This window comes from Carlito syrichta, unplaced genomic scaffold (genome assembly GCF_000164805.1).
Source record: "Carlito syrichta isolate Samal-C Ts95f unplaced genomic scaffold, Tarsius_syrichta-2.0.1 Scaffold314310, whole genome shotgun sequence".
Classification (NCBI taxonomy): domain Eukaryota; kingdom Metazoa; phylum Chordata; class Mammalia; order Primates; family Tarsiidae; genus Carlito; species Carlito syrichta.
This window is the reverse complement of record NW_007258406.1, coordinates 396,487-414,835: the sequence shown is the minus strand read 5'-3', so window position 1 is coordinate 414,835 and position 18,349 is coordinate 396,487. Positions and strand designations below refer to the sequence as shown.

The 18,349-nt window shown below is 40.6% G+C and overlaps 1 pseudogene; it reads left to right on the top strand.

Moving 5' to 3' along the window:
* Nucleotides 1–5,831: 5,831 nt before the first annotated feature.
* LOC103273947 lies at nt 5,832–6,227 on the top strand (annotated as a pseudogene).
* The last annotated feature ends 12,122 nt before the right edge of the window (nt 6,228–18,349 follow it).

The following is an 18,349-nucleotide window of genomic DNA, read 5'->3' as shown; positions in this document are numbered from 1 at the left end:
CCAGCCTCTCAGGGACCCCGATGTGAAATATTTCACTGACAGCAGCAGCTTCATAAGGGAGGGAGAATGGTTTGCAGGATACTCTGTAGTAACCCTGCAGTCTACCATCGAGGCAAATCCTCTGCCAAAAAGGACTTAAGCACAAAAGACAGAATGAATTGCACTGTCCCGAGCCCTCCAGCTAGTGACAGGAATAAATGTCAATATATGCATTGACTCTAAATATGCCTTTATCACTCTCCATGCACATGGGGCTTTGTATAAGGAAAAGGGCATAATCAACTCAGGAGGCAAAGACATAAAATATGGTAACAGAGGTGGGCCCCTGGATTCATCACAGCCGAGTGAAACCAGCCTTCTGAGACCGGGGGTGCACTGGTAATCCATCAACGCCCAGGAAGCTAACTCTCTAAAGAAAACAAGTCATGACTCCAGAACCTTAAAATGCTATGGCCCTGCTTTAGTCACTCCAGAAGCTGACTATTCTACGCATGGCAGAAGCTTGAGGAATCAGCCATCAAACAAACAAACGGACTGTGTTTTTATTGTAATGCAGTGTCCTCCCTTGCTATTGTCGCTGTAATTTTTGCCTTGGTTTTCACTGTAGCTTGGCATCAGTTGCTCCAGACAGCTGGACCCATGGTGAGAGGTCACTGTTAGTACTCCTTTATCTTTTTTGGACAGGATGTATAACCATTGTCTATTGTTACTAATCTGGCTCCCTTTGGTAATTTCAAAGCCTTCTGCTTCATGTGACCCATCTATTTGCACAACCAGGTCGGGTCAGGGAGTTACCTGGACCCTCCTTTACCAGACCCATTTCTCTTGCTGGGGAACTATTTCAGAGACCTGCAGGCATAATAAGACGATCTATTCTGTTTGTCAGCAAGAAAATCAGTATACCTGTTTCAACCCATAATACCCGCCAAGTGAATAATGACTAGAGGTCCGTCGCACCAAGGAGAAAGGGTATTTAATTAATCAAACCCAATCACTGATCCCTGCCAACGGTGTCTGTATTCTTTGATGCCTGCTTGGCCATGAATGAAACCTGGTGGTATGCTGTAACCCCCAGTACTGGTACTAGATCATGTGGGAGCCTAGCCTGGGAGAGGGAGTATAGGCTCAATGATAAATATATATGTGAACAGCCTGTAAATGGAATGTGGTTCCCATGTTATAGTTTGTCTAAATTCTTTTGCCCCCATTGGGGCTGTATATCATGGGCCACTTGGAGAGGCCGAGGTAAAGTTCCTTTCCTTCCAAAGGGTGTTGCCACCTCTAAGTGTAAATCAGGAACCTGCGATCCCATTAATTTTACCACCTTTATCCTAGAAAATCTAGGATGGAAAACAGGCCGTTGGCTTGGCATACATATCCATGGGCGAGGTCTTGATCCTGGAGCCCTACTATATGTTAAAAGAGTTACAATCTCTCTCTAAGCCTCCTTCCATGAGGTCTTTTACTCCTTTTATGAAAAAATAAAAAGTAGTCCCCCTCCTCTCTCCGTTATGACTAGAAATCTGTTCCTAACCTTGGCAGACACTATCGCCCAGTCTCTAAAGATCTCCTCTTGTTATGCATGTGGGGGAACAAATAGGGAAGATCAATGCCCATGGGAAGCTAGAGAACTAGAACCCCACAAGCTCCACAATGAAACAGGGTATCCTAGCCCTGCCAATGGAATTTGGCTACTTAGAACCTCAATATAGGAAAAAACTGCCTTGCCCGATGGGAAATTAAGTTTTACACTCCTGCTGGAAGTCTGACATGCTTAGGTCAAGGGTATTATAATGTCATGACTGTGACTAACAAAACCTCACCCTTTGTCTAACTTCCCCTGCCTCTGACAGGCATGGAATGCTGTTGATGCAAACATCAGATGGTGGGCCCCAAGTGGACTATATTGGATCTGTGGAAAAATAGCCTACACTATACTTCCTTCAGACTGGACAGGAGCTTGTGTGTTAGGGTCTATTTGGCTTTCCTTTTTCCTACTCCCACTTGCAAAGGGAGAACAGTTGGGGATCCAAATATCTAAAACCTGGAACTCCCAAAGAAAGCAACATGCTTTACAAATTGGGGACTGGAAAGATAATATATGGCCTCCGGAGTATATTTTCCAATACTATGGCCCAGCTACCTGGACACAGGATGGATCTTGGGGCTACTGGACCCCCATTTACATGCAAAACTGCATCATTTGATTATAGGTGGTTGTTAAAATTATAACTAATGAAACTACAAAGGCCCTTAACACATTAGTCAAACAGCAAACTAAGATGCACAATGCCGTTGATCAAAACTGCTTAATTTTAGATTACTTGCTTGCTTCTGAAGGAAGGGTTTGTGGAAAGTTTAACTTAAGCAACTGCTATTTACAAATAGAGAATGAGAGAAAAGTCATAGAAGAAATCACCAACTGGATGAAAAAGCTTGCTCATGTCCCAGTCCAAACCTAGAAAGGCTGGGACCCTGAAAAACTGTTTGGAGGTTGATTCTCAACTTTTGGAGGATTTAAAGCCCTCATAAGCGTTATACTCGTAGGCACTGAGAATTTGTCTCATCCTGCCCTGTCTAGCTCCCTTGGTTATAAGGTCTATCTCCAGCCTCACTGAGGCCATGGTTGAAAGAAAAACAGCAATGCATGTAATGCTGTTATGGAAGTACAAACTCTTCAACCAGAGTGATGCTCTATAACCCTAAAAAGGGATTTGAGTATCAAAGGGGAAATGAGGCAGGGAGTCCTTTCCCCAAGCCTAATAAGATGAAGACCCTCCCAGGACAGACTGGAGGCCCCCTTAGTACAGTAAGCCTTCCCAAAATAATGAAAGAAGTCTTCTAGCACCATAAGATGAGAACTTTCTTGGAAGATTCATACTAGAGAGGAATGTAGCCCCAATCTGTAGTGTGCATATGTAATTCTGGTGTAAACTTGTGCTGTGAAATACCCAATTAGCCTGTATGTTACTAATATGTAAGCCTTATTGGGGGGAAAAAGAAGCTAAAATTGTATAAAAGGCAATGCCCCCCTGTGCTCGGGGCTCAGCCTTTGGATGTCGCTGAGCCAGTGCCAGTATGAATAAAACTGCTTCTTGGACTCGGTGTCCCGACTCCCTCTGTAAAATCCTGCCACAAGGTGATCCTTCTGCCTCAGCCTTCCAAGTAACTGGAACTACAGGTGAAAGTCACCACGCCTGGCTAATTTTTTGATTTGTTGTAGAGATGAGGCCTCACCAAGTTGCCTGGACTGGCCTCGAACCCGTGAGCTCAGGCAATCCTCTCACCTCGGCCTCCCAAAGTGCTGGGATTATAAGCGTGAGCCACCGTGCCTGGCCTTGGCACTGATTCTTTTTTTCTTTTTGAGTTGGAGTCTCACTCTGTCACCCAGACAGGAGTGCAATGGCTGCTCCCAGCCACCGCAGCCTCCACCTGCTGGGCTCTGGCGATCCTTCCGCCTCAGCCTTTCAAGTAGCTGGAACTATAGGCGCGTGCTACCACGCCCGGCTAGTTTTTGATTTATAGTGAAGATGTGGGCCCAGCTAGTTTTTGATTTATAGTGAAGATGTGGTCTCGCCAAGTTGCCCAGGCGGGTTTCGAAACCGCGGGCTCAGGCAATCCACTCACCTCGGCCTCCCAAAGTGCTGGGATTACAGGCTGAGACACCGAACCCGGCCAGCACTGATTCTAACACCATTTTAAGTAATTCTATAGCTGTGTCCAGGGTACCTTTATTTCGGTCATATTTGGCAGCACTACAGAGTACATCTGTTGGACACGGTGTTTTCTTCAAGGCCTTTTCAACCAATTTGTCTCCTTCTGCTTTTTTCTTGATCTTCTGAAGAGTCAGAGCCAGGAGGACATTGATATACTGGTTGTTAGGATTCAGCTGGATGGCCTGCTTCAGAAGGTGAAGGGTGTTCTCCGTCGGTATTTTGTCACCCAAATGAGAGTGTGATTGTCATTCCAAGGGAGAACTATGGGTTGGTAGGTTTCTCCTCTAGAGCCTTTTCTCAAAACATTCCTTTGCCCCTTCCTCCTCATTTAAAAGTGCCCATCCCTCTTCATGGTCAATCTCAGGGCATTCAATTCTATAGGAGCTTGCAAACTTTTTGCAAAGATTTCCCACCTTGTCAATATGAGCCTGATCTTCTGGAAATCTGCCCATGTGGTAATAGATCCAGGCATAGTTTCCCTCACGTGACCAGACGTCTGATTTTTGCCTTGGCAGGCGTGCTCCTGCAGGATAAACTCCTCTGCTTTCTCTAAGTATTGTAGAGATGTCACGTTCTGACCTCTGAGGTGTTTAACATAGGCAAATAGATTGTACATGATAGCTTTGAATACTGTGCTTAGAAACTCCACTTGATCATGTACATACTCTGTCTTCTAAATCACCCAAAGAACTTTCTTCATCACATAAATTCCAGGTAAAATGGCATTTCAGTTGCAGCAAGATATTTTCTAAGGAATGATTGGTAGTTTCACTGTAGGGGAAGAAAAGTGATTATTTTGGAATATGAGTGGGAAGATGAACAAAGCAACGGGTTTGGGGCATGGTCATTTGACCACTTCTGAGATGATGTTAAACATACAGAAGATGGGAAACTTCACATTCTTTTATTTTTCTTTTCAGGGAGGAATCACCATTTAAGCCACTACAATACTTTTATAATGGGGAAACTTAGCAAACATCACCTGAATCAAGTGATCAAAATTAACACTAGAATAAGGCAAACTGGTCACACATGCTCCTTATGTGATGGCTGAGAAAGCCCAGCATCACCCCTACAGTATTTCTTCCCCAAATTCATAATCTGATCTAATCATGGGGAAACATTCAACAAGTGCGAACTGAATAGCATCCTAAGAAAAGAAGTTATGGAGCTTTTCCAAATGAAAGAGTCTTAAGAGACACAACTACTGAGCGCAACAGTACATCCTATGCTGGATCCTGAATTGAAAAAAAAGGACATAAATAACTGAGTAATTTAAAAAGAAAAGAAATTTTTCTTCCTTTTTTATTTTTATTTTTTGAGTTGGTATCTCACTCTGTCACCCAGGCTGGAGTGCAATGGCATAATCATGGCTCACCGTAGCCTCAACCTCCCGGGCTTAGGCGATCCTTCCACCTCAGTCTCTTGAGTAGCCGGGTCTACAGGCATGAGCCACCATGCCTGGCTAATTTTTTTATTTATTGTAGAAACAAGGTCTCACCATGTAGCCCAGGCTAGTCTCAAAGCCCTGGGCTTAGGCAATCCTCTTGTCTTGGCCTCCCAAAGTGCTGAGGTTACAGGTGTGAGCCACTGCGCCTGACCAGAAAAGTGATTTACTTCTTACAGTTATGGAGACTGAGAAGTCTAGGATTGAGGGTTTGCATTTGGTGACACCCTTCTTTTTTTTTCAGAGTCCTGAGGCGGCAAAGGGCATCACATGGGAAAGGGGCTGACATCCACATTCTTTCTCTTATCTTCAAATATGAGTAGCTTAAGTACCGAGTCTCATGCCCTTTTATGCATGCTGTCTCAAGCTGCCTCGAAGAGAAGGTGATATTAACTGATGGACCAGACATGGAAGAAGCAGAAATTCTTGTCATACTAGCATGGGAAGTCAACACTCATTCTGAACAACAACATCAGCTGAAAATTAGCTCAGCAGTCCTGGCCAGACCAAACTATGTACTGGGGACAATTTCTTTCCACCCACATCAGATTCATTCCTGGATTTGATGGAGCTGTGAGTTCTTCCCGCCAAACTATGCAAAAGTATGCATTGCATATTTCAACAAGGCAGCCAGGCTGGTCAGTGACATTGGCCATGTGACAGATGCAAAGATGCAGGTCTTCGTGAAGACCCTCATGGGCAAGATTATCACCCTTGAGGTTGAGCCCAGTGACACCATCGAGAATGTCAAAAATAAAATCCAAGACAAGGAGGGCATCCCACCTGACCAGCAGCATCTAATATTTGCGGGCAAACAGCTGGAGGATGGCCATACTCTCTCAGACTACAACATCCAGAAAGAGCACCCTGTACCTGGTGCTGTACCTGCGAGGCGGCATCATTGAGCCTCTCCTCCGCCAGCTCGCCCAGAAGTACAATTGCAACAAAATGATCTACCGCAAGTGCTACGCATGCCTGTAGCCCCCCTGCACCCGGCTGCCGTCAACTGCTGCAAGAAGTGTGGACACACCAACAACCTGCGCCCCAAGAAGAAGGTAAAATAAGACCCTGGCTGGCTCCTCTCACAAGGCGGCCTCCTGCCCTGGCCCATGGCCCTGGGGCCTCAATAAAGTTTCCCTTTCTTTGACTGGAGTCATAAAAAAAAAAGCATGCGTATTAGTTAGGGATGTGAATGTGAATAGGTGTCCCTTAGGAGTCTGTTGTAGTTTAAATGTGCCCTCAAAGTTCACATGTTGGAAACTTAATTCCCAATGCAACAGTGTTGGGAGGTGAGGTCTAATAAGAGGTGATTAATCCAATGAATACATTAACATCATTATCTCAGAAGTGGATTTGTTATAAGTGTGAGTGTGGCCTTCTCTCGCTTTCTGTCTCTTGCCCTCTCTTGTCATATACCTTCTGAAATGGAATGACATAGGACAAAGGCCCTCATCAGATGCTGGCATCATGCTCTTAGACTTCCCAGTCTCCAGAACAGTAAACCAAATAAATTTCTGTGTATGATAAAGCATTTAGTCTGTGGTATTCTGTTATGGTAGCATAAAACAGACTAGGGCAGAAAATTGATACCAAGAGTGGGGTTCAAACTACATGGGCACTAGGTATCAGGAGATGTGTTAATTTACTCAAGCAGGCTGGGCATGGTGGCCCAAGTCTATAATCCCGCATTTTGGGAGGCCAAGGTGAGAATATTGCCTGAGCCCGCGGGTTCAAGACTAGCCAGGGTAACATGGTGAGACCATGTCTCTACAGTGAATCAAAAAATTAGCCAAGCATGGTAGCATGTGCCTGTAGTTCCAGCTACTTGGAAGGCTGAGGCAGAAGGATCGGTAGAGCTCAGCAGGTTGATGCTGGGGTGTCCATGAGCATGCCACTACACTCCAGCCTGGGCAACAGAGTGAAACTCCAACTCAAAAAAAAAATTTACTCAAGCAGTAAAATTACATCTGGTGCAGAGTTCTTTCACAGGGATGGACCGGGCACAGAGAATTAGTTTATTTAAGTTGGGCCACAGTGAGCTTTCTGTTCCTCTGAGGTAAGGCCTATAAGGATAGTGCTCTCTGCATTATTGTCTCAGGAGATTTGCTTTGCTGAGCTGACTCTTTGGACAGATTCAAGAATTAGAATAACTTAAATGCTCCCTACTCCCTATCTGCATGGGTACCATCTGATACCATGGCCTACCACCTTTGTCCTCTGGTCAGTGGCCAGATTCCCTATAGCCACAAAGAAAATCATCAAATTCTCTTTGGAGATGAAGATAAATCTAGAGCGGGTGATAAACATGACAAAAAAGAGGCTGAATTTGAATTTTTGTTCACAAAAATCAAAGGGAAAACTAGAAACCGAAAATAAATGATTACAACAAATATGATAGGTATTATTTTTAATATCTAAAAAGGTTCAACAAAGGGTTAAGAAAATACTAATATGAATCATAGTCATCTATCACAGAAACAAAAAACTGAATACCACATGTTCTCACTCATAAGTGGGGCCCAAACATTTATCACAACACTACAAGAGAGGGATTGGCAGTGGCCAGATACTGCCCATGGGGGCGGCCATGTGACATCACTAAAGGGTACCTGATCCTAAACCAGGGGAAGTAAGGACCGGTTGGAGGCCCAGAGTTCACCTGCCTGTAAACTACTTATGTACCTAATCCTGACATGTACCCCACATCATTATAATAAAATAAAGTAATAAAAAATAAAATAATACTTCCATTGAAAAAAATGAAATTTACCAACATATATATGCAGAAATGATCACTAAACTCGCAAGATTCAAATGAAATAAAAAGTATCTAAGTACCATTTAAAGCCATCCAATAACAATTTTTTAAAAAAACAGATAAAAACTGGTGAGACTATAGAGTTGAGCATTCTCATACATGAGTATTTAGAGCACATTTGTTTACAGAACTTTTACGGCATTGTGACAAGACATACTAGGAGCTTTTGAACATAAAAATTTGAATTTTAAGAATGTACAGAGAAGCAGATATTCAAAAGTTGTGATGATCTTTTGATGTGCCAATGTGGCTAGGCTACAGTCTCTAGTTATTCAGTCAAACGTAACCTAGGCATTGCAGACATGGTTGGAGTTCATAATCAGTTAACTTTAATTGGAGAAATTATCCTAGATAATCTGTGTGGACCTGAAAAAAATCAATAAAAAGGCTTTAAGAGCAGAACTGAGCTTCCCTGATGAAGAAGTTTTATCTGTAGACAGCAGCTTGTGACCCAGAACCCCAGCCTGCCTTTCTTGATGGCCTGCTCCGTGGATTTCAGTCTTACTTGGTCAGGCCTCATGAGCACATAAGTCAATTCCTTGCAGTAAGTCTCATATATCGCCTTTGCTTCCTTTGGTCTGGTTGAACTGTGACTGATACAAGTGTTTATGAACCAAAGATGTTCATTGCAGGATTAGTTACAACTGCTTAAAATTTTAAACAAAATAGGCAACGGTCTATAAAAAAATACTTAATGATCCCATAGGACTATCAATTGCACTTATGAGCCTGCTTTAGCTCTCTCCTCAGATCCGCTAAAATAACATCATCTATGAAGTCTTTGAGGCACAAGGAAAAGATAATTAGAAGAGTACAAAATGGAACAAAATCTTGGAAACTATGAAAGAGCTAGACAAATGATGATTACTTACTGAGCCTGAAAAAGCTAAATCTGTCAGCAATGGGGGAAATTTTAAAAAAGCAGTCTAATTTATAATGCAAAATTCTACAAAGTCTGAGGAATTAGTGGCATGAGGTGCTGCAAAGTGTGTGTGTGTGTGTGTGTGTGTGTGTGTGTGAGATGAATTAGAACTAAGAATAGGAGGATTGGTTAAAAGGTAGTTTAAGAATAAGCTCTGTCTAACGACTACACCTCTGTTCCTTTCAACTCCTACTCTCGAACCCAGACAGAAAGGATTGTAGGCTTTGCGATGTATTCTATAAAAGGGATAAAAAGGGGTCTGGACTGGGAATAAGAGGAAAAGTTGAAGTCTGGGATACTACACTAAAAACAGGAGGGTAAATAAGTGTTTGTATATTGAATTTTGAGACTAAGCTCTTAAAAAACTGCAGCCAGGCTTATTCCCCCATATAAGAGATTAGAAGACAGTTGTGGAGGGAATTTAAAAAGCCCAAGAGAATTGGTCTACAGATGCTGACATATAAAATTAAATACAATACAATAAAATAATTAACACATTAAATTAAATTAATTTCACCTTATCAAGGAAAGCCCAGTCATCAAACCCCACATATGTGCTCCAAGTTTTCAAGCAGCATTTTTCTTTAAAATTTCAATAGCTTTAGGAATACAAATGTTTTGGGGTTATATGGATGCTCTGTATAGTGGTGAAGAAGTCTGGGCTTTAAGTGTACCTGTCACCCCCATTAGTGTATATTATATCCATGTGATTTTTAAAATTCCTCTTCCCTTTCCACTCTGTCCATTCTGAGTGTCCATTATACCATTCCCTGCGCCTTTGCAGACCCTTAGTTTAGCTCCCACTTGTAAATGAGAACATGTGGTATTTAGTTTTCTGTTCCTACATTAATTCTCTTAGGATGATGGGTTCCAATTCCACCCAAATTGCTGCAAGAGACATTATTTCATCCTTTTTTTATGGCTGAATAATATTCTTCCAATCAGCTTCTTAACGCTTCACTGTTTAACTATGAACTAGCATCAAAAGATCCTCAGACATTTTAGGAATGCCTCTAACATGGAAGACAGCAACCAAAGAAAGGTAGTAAAAGTGATGTGAAGGGAGAAGAAGAGTTTAAATAAATAATCCATAAATTGAGACATTGGAGAAGGCATTACATCCATAAAATAAAAACAAATGCTGCAGAAAAGAAAAAAAGAACATTTAAAGAACTTGGGAAACCTCTTGGGAATTAAAACAATAATTAAAAAAGTAAAAACAAACTTGATAATTTAAGCAAAGTGAGGTCCAATGGGAGACCCAAAACTTCACCTGTACCTAGACCATATATATATATATACCCAATTCTGACTTGTACCCCACATCTTTAAAATTTAAAAAAAAACAATTTGAAAGATTGGAAGAAAAATTAGGAAAAAACTTTCAAATAGTTGTGTCAAATACCTTGTAAATCATGTTGAATATTTAAATAGTACAAATGTATAAATTTAATTAAGCTAAAAAGGAAGGAATCTAGAAGGGAAGGAGGGAGAGGGAAAAAAGGAAGGAGAGAGGGAAAAGAAAAAAGGAACAAAAGAAGGAAGAAGAAAAAGGGAAAGAAAAGAAAGAAGGAAGGAAAGAAGGGATGAGTGATGGAGGGAGGAAAGAAAGGAAATAAGGGAGAGAATACAGGGAAAGAAGGCGATAAAGAAATCATGGCACATCTATATTTTGCAACATTATTATGATGCTCTCAATACTCACGTTATTGAAAAATTTTAATAACATGAAAAAACAATAAGTGAAAAGATAAAAACTAAGTGTAATGTACACCCTCAACTTTGAACATTTTTTCCAAAAAATCTGTTTATATTAAGTCTATATAATATACATATGTGTCTACATATACAATACATATATAATACATATATACATATATAATGTTAAAATATTTTATTTCTGGTGGGTGACATAGGGACGGTATGATTTCTTTCCCCCTTATATTTGCTGGTATTTTCCCAAAGTTTCTTTAGTGTGCCTATAGTATTCACATCCTGAGAAAAGTGTTTCATGATTTTAGATAGTTTGCTTTTTTTTTTGAATTGGAGTCTTGCTCTGTCACCCAGACTGGAGTGCAGTGGCACACTCACGGCCACTGCAGCCTCAATCTACTGAACTCAGGTGATCCTTCCACCTCAGTCTTCCAAGTAGCTGGAACTATGGGCATGTGCCATCATGCCTGGCTAATTTTTTGACTTATTGTAGAGATGCGGTCTCACCAAGTTACCCAGGCTGGTCTTGAACCCATGGGCTCAGGCAATCCTCTCACCTTGACCTCCCCAAAATGCTGAGATTATAGTTTGATTTTATTTATTTATTTATTTTAATGATCACTGAAGAGTAAAAAGAAAACAGAGTATTGGGCATTGTGACTGACCAGGGCCCCCCTTCTCTGGAGACTTTGAAGGACCTCCAAGATGTAGATTCTAGAAAAGAGCCAGCGAACTCCAGTCCATTCTTGACTAAGCCTGAACTCTGGATAAAGAAGTACGCCTCCTTCAAAAATTATAATGAAATAACTCCACGCTCCTGATTTCTTTTCAAATGAAAACCAGAAAGACAAATGCTTGTAAGAATGTTTCTGCCTGGTTTGCATCTTTAACTGATAAAAATGTGCCTGTAAGCTCAGAATAAAACAGATTTGTGCTCCTCTCTTTCCAACCCTCCCTCAAGTTTCCTCTAGTCTCCTGGCTTCAACCACTTCCTGGTTAGGATTTCTAAAAGCTTCCATCAGGGAGAGTTTCCAACCGGAAGTGCCACAAAATTTAAATGCTTGAATTAACAAGAAATAATTATTTTCTAGATTAAGTTATTAAATATTTTAGCAGATGTCAAAATCCAGCACTTAAGAAAATCTAGCTTGAGATTCTCAAAGGCACTAGACACAATTTCGAAGGATCATTGCAAGAAAAAAAGTTCCTTTACCTTATGGTTGCAGGTTGAGTGCTGCACTGTTGTCTTGCAGTGTTCTGGCGAAAGCTGATTTGCTGCTCAGAAATATGCCTGAACAGACTGCAGATTCCTAAGGAAAGAAAACACAGTGCTGACGATGAAGAATACCTTTATGTTTACTTGCAAATATAAAATGGAAACTTATCCTAACAAGAGCAAGTAATTTTCAACTACACAGGCTTCCTGCTGGAGGAAAAGGAGACTTAAGGAGGGAGAGCTTTGATCTTTCTGATTGGGAACTCAACAGTGTTGCAATATTTTGAAGGAAGACTGTGTAAAGAGGCTCAAGGTAGAAGAAAATTTACCAGAAGACCAGAAATGTAGTGGTCAGAGAATTAGAAATCTTAATATTTATCTTTTTTTAACAAATCACAAATAGCCACTGTATTTTAAATCAAGATTTAAAAAAATTATTTCCTCTGTAGCATGACCATAGTTTGAAATGCATTAAGGAGCTTTTTTCTTTTTGTACTTTTTTTTTTTTTGAGTTGAGGTCTCATTCTGTCACCCAGACTGGAGTGCAATGGCATGCTCTTGGCCAATGCAGTCTCGACCTGCTGGACTCAGGCAATTTTTCCACCTCAGCCTTCCAAGTAACTGGAACTACAGGCATGCACCACCAAGCCCGGCCAAGTTTTTGGTTTATTGTAGAGACCAGCTGAATTTCCCAGGCTGGTCTCGAACCCCTGAGCTCAGGTAATCCTGTCACCTCGGTCTCCCAAAGTGCTGGGATTATAGGCATGAGCCACCACGCCTGGCTGTACTTTCTTATTCAAAAATGTTCACCTATAAAATTAGAGGCAACAGCTTCTTTAGGGTAAATTAGGGTTATAATAGCTGGAATGCAAAGAGAAAGTGTATGTTCAGCCATGATTACCAAAACAGGTTATGGCAACATACTTCAGAAATGGTACCATTAAAGGACCTTGGGGTAGTTTTGTTCAGAAATTTCTACTTCTCTCTTTGGAACAATAAAGAGGAAAAAGGAGTCACACACACAAAAATATCCTCACAAATTATATCTGCAGTGAAATTAGATGGTGAAGAAAATTTCAAAATTCCAATTTATAAGTAGGGGCTATGGTCAAAAGTAGCAGAAATCAGGAAAACCAACATGAGAAGCTTTGACTGGGGATGAGTGAATGAATCTGAGACCAATTCCAAATAGGGAGGAAGTTTAGAGATGGTGAATTTTCAAATTGGAACAAAAGGTCCTCTCCCATAATGAGAAAGCTTCACCCTGAGTGGAAACATCTGAAGGGAGTAATGAAACCCAACGTGTTAACACTGAGAGAAGCAGAGGAAGACAGAAGGAAAAATTCTGCTTTCCAGAATCTCAAGAAATGTCTTCCTGCTTCATTTTCTGTTTGCCTGAGAGCATTTTGACTTTTTTTCTATGGTGGGAGATTCTTTATTTTAATTTGTTTTTTGTTTCTATGCTACACACCCATGCTCTTTTTGGGGCATATATTTTCTAATGAAAAAACGAAAAATAACATATATAAAAAAATTCATCAATATGGACAAAAGTCTGAAGTTGAATTTGGATCATAATACCCTTTCATTGCTCCTGATCCAAGTTTTTCGTAGCTATGGTTCTCAATTCCACGATAAATCTTAGATATCTCTCTATGTCAGCACATGTAGATAATCTTGCTATATTTTTCAAGGTTAACATTTAGTAGACATAGTCAATATTTAATTAATCCTCTTTTGCTGGATTTAGGTCCTTTTCAGATTACCACTGTAACAAACAACGCTGAAATGAATATTATTGTACATATGTCTTTGCATAATTGTGTGGGTTTTTTAGCAGCATGCATTCCAAAATTAGACTTCTTGTAACAAATAAATTAACCAGATACTTCACATCATGCCTCAAATCCTGATCCTATTTCTTTTGTGCAAAATACTGTGTTGAAGCCGGGTTCGGTGGCTCAGCCTGTAATCCTGCGCCTTGGGAGGCTGAGGTGAGTGGATTGCCTGAGCCCATGGGTTAGAGACCTGCCTGGGCAACTTGGCAAGACCTCATCTCTACAATAAATCAAAAAACCAGCCGGGCGTGGTAGCTCACGTCTGTAGTTCCAGTTACTCAGAAGGCTAAGGCGGAAGGATCTCCGGAGCCCAGCAGGTCGAGGCTGCGGTGGCCGGGAGCAGCCACTGCACTCCAGTCTGGGAGACAGAGTGAGACTCCAACTCAAAAAAAAAAAAAAATACGGTGTTGAGATCAGGTGCAGTAGCACATACCTATAATCCTAGCACTTTGGGAGGCTGAGGCAAGAGGATTGCTTAGCCCAGGAATTCAAGACCAGAATGGGCAATATAGTGAGACCTCGTCTCTACAAAAAAATCAAAAAATTAGCTGGGCATGGAGACACATGCCTGTAGTCCCAGCTCCTGGAGAGGCTGAGGTAGGAGGATCGCTTGAGCCTGAGGCTGCAATGAGCCCTGATCCTCTCACTATACTCCAGTCTGGGGTGACAGAGTGAACCCTCAACTCAAAAACAAACAAACAAGCAAATGAAAAGCCCCCAAACCTAACAAAATACAGTCTTGAGTTGTACTTTCACTCTCTCACAGTACTAATAGGCCACCATGACCCAGTTCCTTACCCAAGTACAGTGCTCATAACCCAAATTTATCCTAGAAAATCTCTCCTTCCACTGTCAATCCTGTTACCTCTTTGGGAGCATAGGAGGTATACTTTTTTGGTTGTGGGTTTATGTTTCACTTTCTTAGGAAATGAATGAATTTCTCCACTGGTGGTTTTCTGTCATCTCTTGTGGTTTGGCTAGAATTCCTGGTCTCCAACAGAGTCATGACATAAATTTGGCTCCTACAAGTGCATTTGATAATCTGGAATTCTTGCAGAAATGAAAGCCTCCTGCACGCCCATCTTGCCTTATTTTCTGCCACCTGCCACTCAGGTAGAAAACTAATCCCTAGAGGCTTCTTTAAACCTCTTCCAATGCCAAGGTTGTTTAGGGCCTTCCTCACCCTCTTCATCCATCTGCTGATTCAGCCTCACTCCTCTTCTAGAGAACAGTCCCCTTTGGCTACACTGGTTGGTAATTAAACTCTCAATAAGCTAAAAGGAAGGAAAGAAGAGGCTGCACCATAGAAAGGGTAGGGAGGATGGTGGAAGTGTAACAGAAATGGCAAAAGACTAACATAACTAATTCCATTTTAGACTTGGGGAGCTCTGGCCTCTGTTCATGCTTGCCTATAGGATAGAATAATTTTTTTTTTTTTTTTTTTCAGTCAGGATCTCACTTTGTCACCCAAGCTGGAGTGCAATGGCAAGAACATGGTTCACCGCAGTCTCCATCTCCTGGGTTCAGGCAATCCTCCCACCTCAGCCTCCCAAGTACCTGGGACTACAGACATGTGTCACTATGCCCAGCTACTTTTTTTATTTTTATTTTTATTTTTTGTAGAGACAAGGTCTCACTATGTTGTCTAGGTTGGTCTCAAACTCCTGGGCTCAAGTAATTCTCCTGCCTTGGCCTCCCAAAGTGTTGTGATTACTATGAGCCACTGTGTCCAGCCAGGATAGAACAGTTTTTAAACACTGAAAAGATAATATAGGAACAATAAGTATGCAGCTACTGAGATTGAGAAAAAGGGGAGAATGTACACTCATTATTTCTGTTCACAATTTAAAGGGACAGGGTAACCTGACCAATGTTAAAGAGACTTCCCAACCCCCTCCTCATCTCCTGCCCTTAGCATAAAAGGAGCATGAAATGTGTACTGACTTGAGATAGTCTCTGAGACATTAGTTGCCATCTCCTCACTTTGCTGACTCTTGAATAAACCTGTTTTCCTTTCACCGTCTCTTGAGCTTGGCTTTTGAGTGATGAGCAGCAGAATCTAAGTTCAGTTACAGAAGAGCCAGATCTCAGTTCATCCTTGAGGTAGTGGAGTCCCAAATAGACATAGCTGTCCCACATAGAAACTGATACAGCTTAGTGCAGATGAGAACACTTCTCATCTCCCTTTTTTGGGGCTATTTTACTTCTATTCAGGTAACCAAAAATGGCAGCTATTTTTCTGGGGACAGATCATCTTCTTAATACTGATGATGTTTCACACAAGCCATTTTCTCAAGTCTATTATTCATTAGCTGCGGTGAAGCCACAAGTAATTGTTGACCACAGTCTCTACCATTCTGTGTATTTCCATTATATACACATATAGTATATATATGAAATAAATAGATCATATATTCTTTTAATAATATATTTCATTTATCAAAATGTAGTTGTTATTTATATAGAACATATTGCACAGTCTTTTAATCATACTACATATTACTACACTATTTTAAACTATTCTATATTATATATGTGAAAATATAAATATTTAGGTGGAAAAACTTGCCATATCCTATTTAAATATAATCTAAATCTAAATATAATGTAAATATTCAATATGTATCTTTCATATGATTATATATTTTCTATATGATATATAAGATTAATAAATTCTATCATAAATGACATAACATTCTATTATATAATATATGAGGTCCAAAAATTAAGTTTGTGAACTCATCCTAGAAAAAGTGCTACATACCTTATTGCTGAATATCACTACAGCCACCTTTGAAGGACTCCCCTTGGGAAGCTATGTACTGATGCTGGTGCCTAGCCCACCTGTCAAACCAATTTTGGAACTCTTCTTCTGGAGTGGCCATCAGAGCTGTCATTGTATTCTCCTTGATGTCCTGAATGTCATCAAAATATCTTCCTTCCAATATTTTCTTCATCTCTGGATAAAGAAAAAAGTCACTGGGGACCAGATCAGGTGAGCAGAGAGGGTGTCTCAGTACAGTTATTTGTACAGTGCTGCCAACGCAAGCACATGGTGGCAAGTTTGCAGACTTAATTATCAGACCTCAGCAAATAATGACAACAGCTCTGATGGTTTGCGAACCTAATTGTCAGACCTTGTGTGTATGTGCGTGGTGTGTGTGTGTGTGTGTGTGTGTGTGTGTGTGTGTGTGTGTGTGTAGTATGTATTTCATGTGCTTCTATTATTAGTTTTTTAACCTAAGCTTAAGGCTTTACATTTTTCACGATTCAGTTATATTTTATGACATTTCTTGCTTTTCCAAAGTATACAAAACTATCTGAAGCCTGCCTTAAAACTTTTATATTTCTGGCTAGCATCCAAACTAATATAACTGGAATCCAAACTAATATAACTGCAATACTAGGAACTGTCAGGTCCTCCTCCAGGTCTGAAGTAACACAGGGCAGCTTTTCAGCTGTGTGGCCTTGGTAAAGCAACTCTCTCTCTTTACCTCTGCTTCTTATCACATGTTTATTATGAGGATTAAATGAGATAAATCAAGAAAAGCCCCAGGAATGGTGCCCGGCAAGCTGCATGCTGTTAACACATGTTCTTCGACCCTTGTCAACAAGTCCCTACCATACTGAAGCAGAGAGTCTTAGTTAATAAATTTTGTTTGCAGACTTTCTGGGAAATGTGACTAATATCCCAGCTATTCTTGTTTTGGATTTTAGCTCTTGGAGTCAGTCCAGCCATAGAAGGCACTCATCTTGTGACTTCTTTTTCCTTCAGCATAGATATAAAGTCATTAGAACTGAGGAAACGGAAACCTTTGTTATTACTTTCTGAGGAAAAGAAACTTAGTGAAATACTTTGGTACAAATTGTTTCTCTTTCTCCTGCTGCTGGTTTCCCTTGGGATCTTGGCCCTGAGCCTGAGTCACACCAGGAACATACTGTGATCCAAAAAGGAGAAACTGAAGGATTTATGAGGGGTTCTCAAAATGGCAATATGTCATCTCTTGTCCCTCGCATATACAGCCCTCTCTATTTTCAAATTGTCTTTGTAGTACAAATAGATGAGATGAGAACACTTGAAAATAAATAAAAACAAAAACACAAGGAGCATACTCCCATAAAGAGAGTAGGGAGGGGGTCGTTATTTCTGCAAAAATAACCATAGACTCAAAACCACTGTGTAAGTTCAAGTGTAAGTTGTGCTTTGCTTTCTTGAAAGATGAAGGAAGGAAGGCACCTCACTGTCTCCAACCTGGTCATATCCCTAAACCCAATCATGACCAGCAGAGGCTGTTTTAAATAGTTTCCTTTGTACAAAGACCACAGGCAATAATTTTTTTAGTGATTGCTCCCTCTGTGGTTTTCTGAATGGCTGAGGAGAATTTAGGGACGCTGAACTCAGAATACATATTTTGCCCATCCACCTACTTATCTGTATGAATTCATCTTTCTTAATTAATTAATTGTTCATTCATTAATTTGCTTTCTCAATATTTATTGGATTTCAACCAAGTGTCAGACATTGTTCTATGCTTCTAGTGTTCTGAGTACAATGCAAATGCAAATAAAGACAGCTGACATTTGGCCGGTACGGTGGCTCACACCTGTAATCCCAGCAGTTTATTTTTATTTATTTATTTATTTATTTATTTATTTATTTATTTATTTATTTTTTGAGT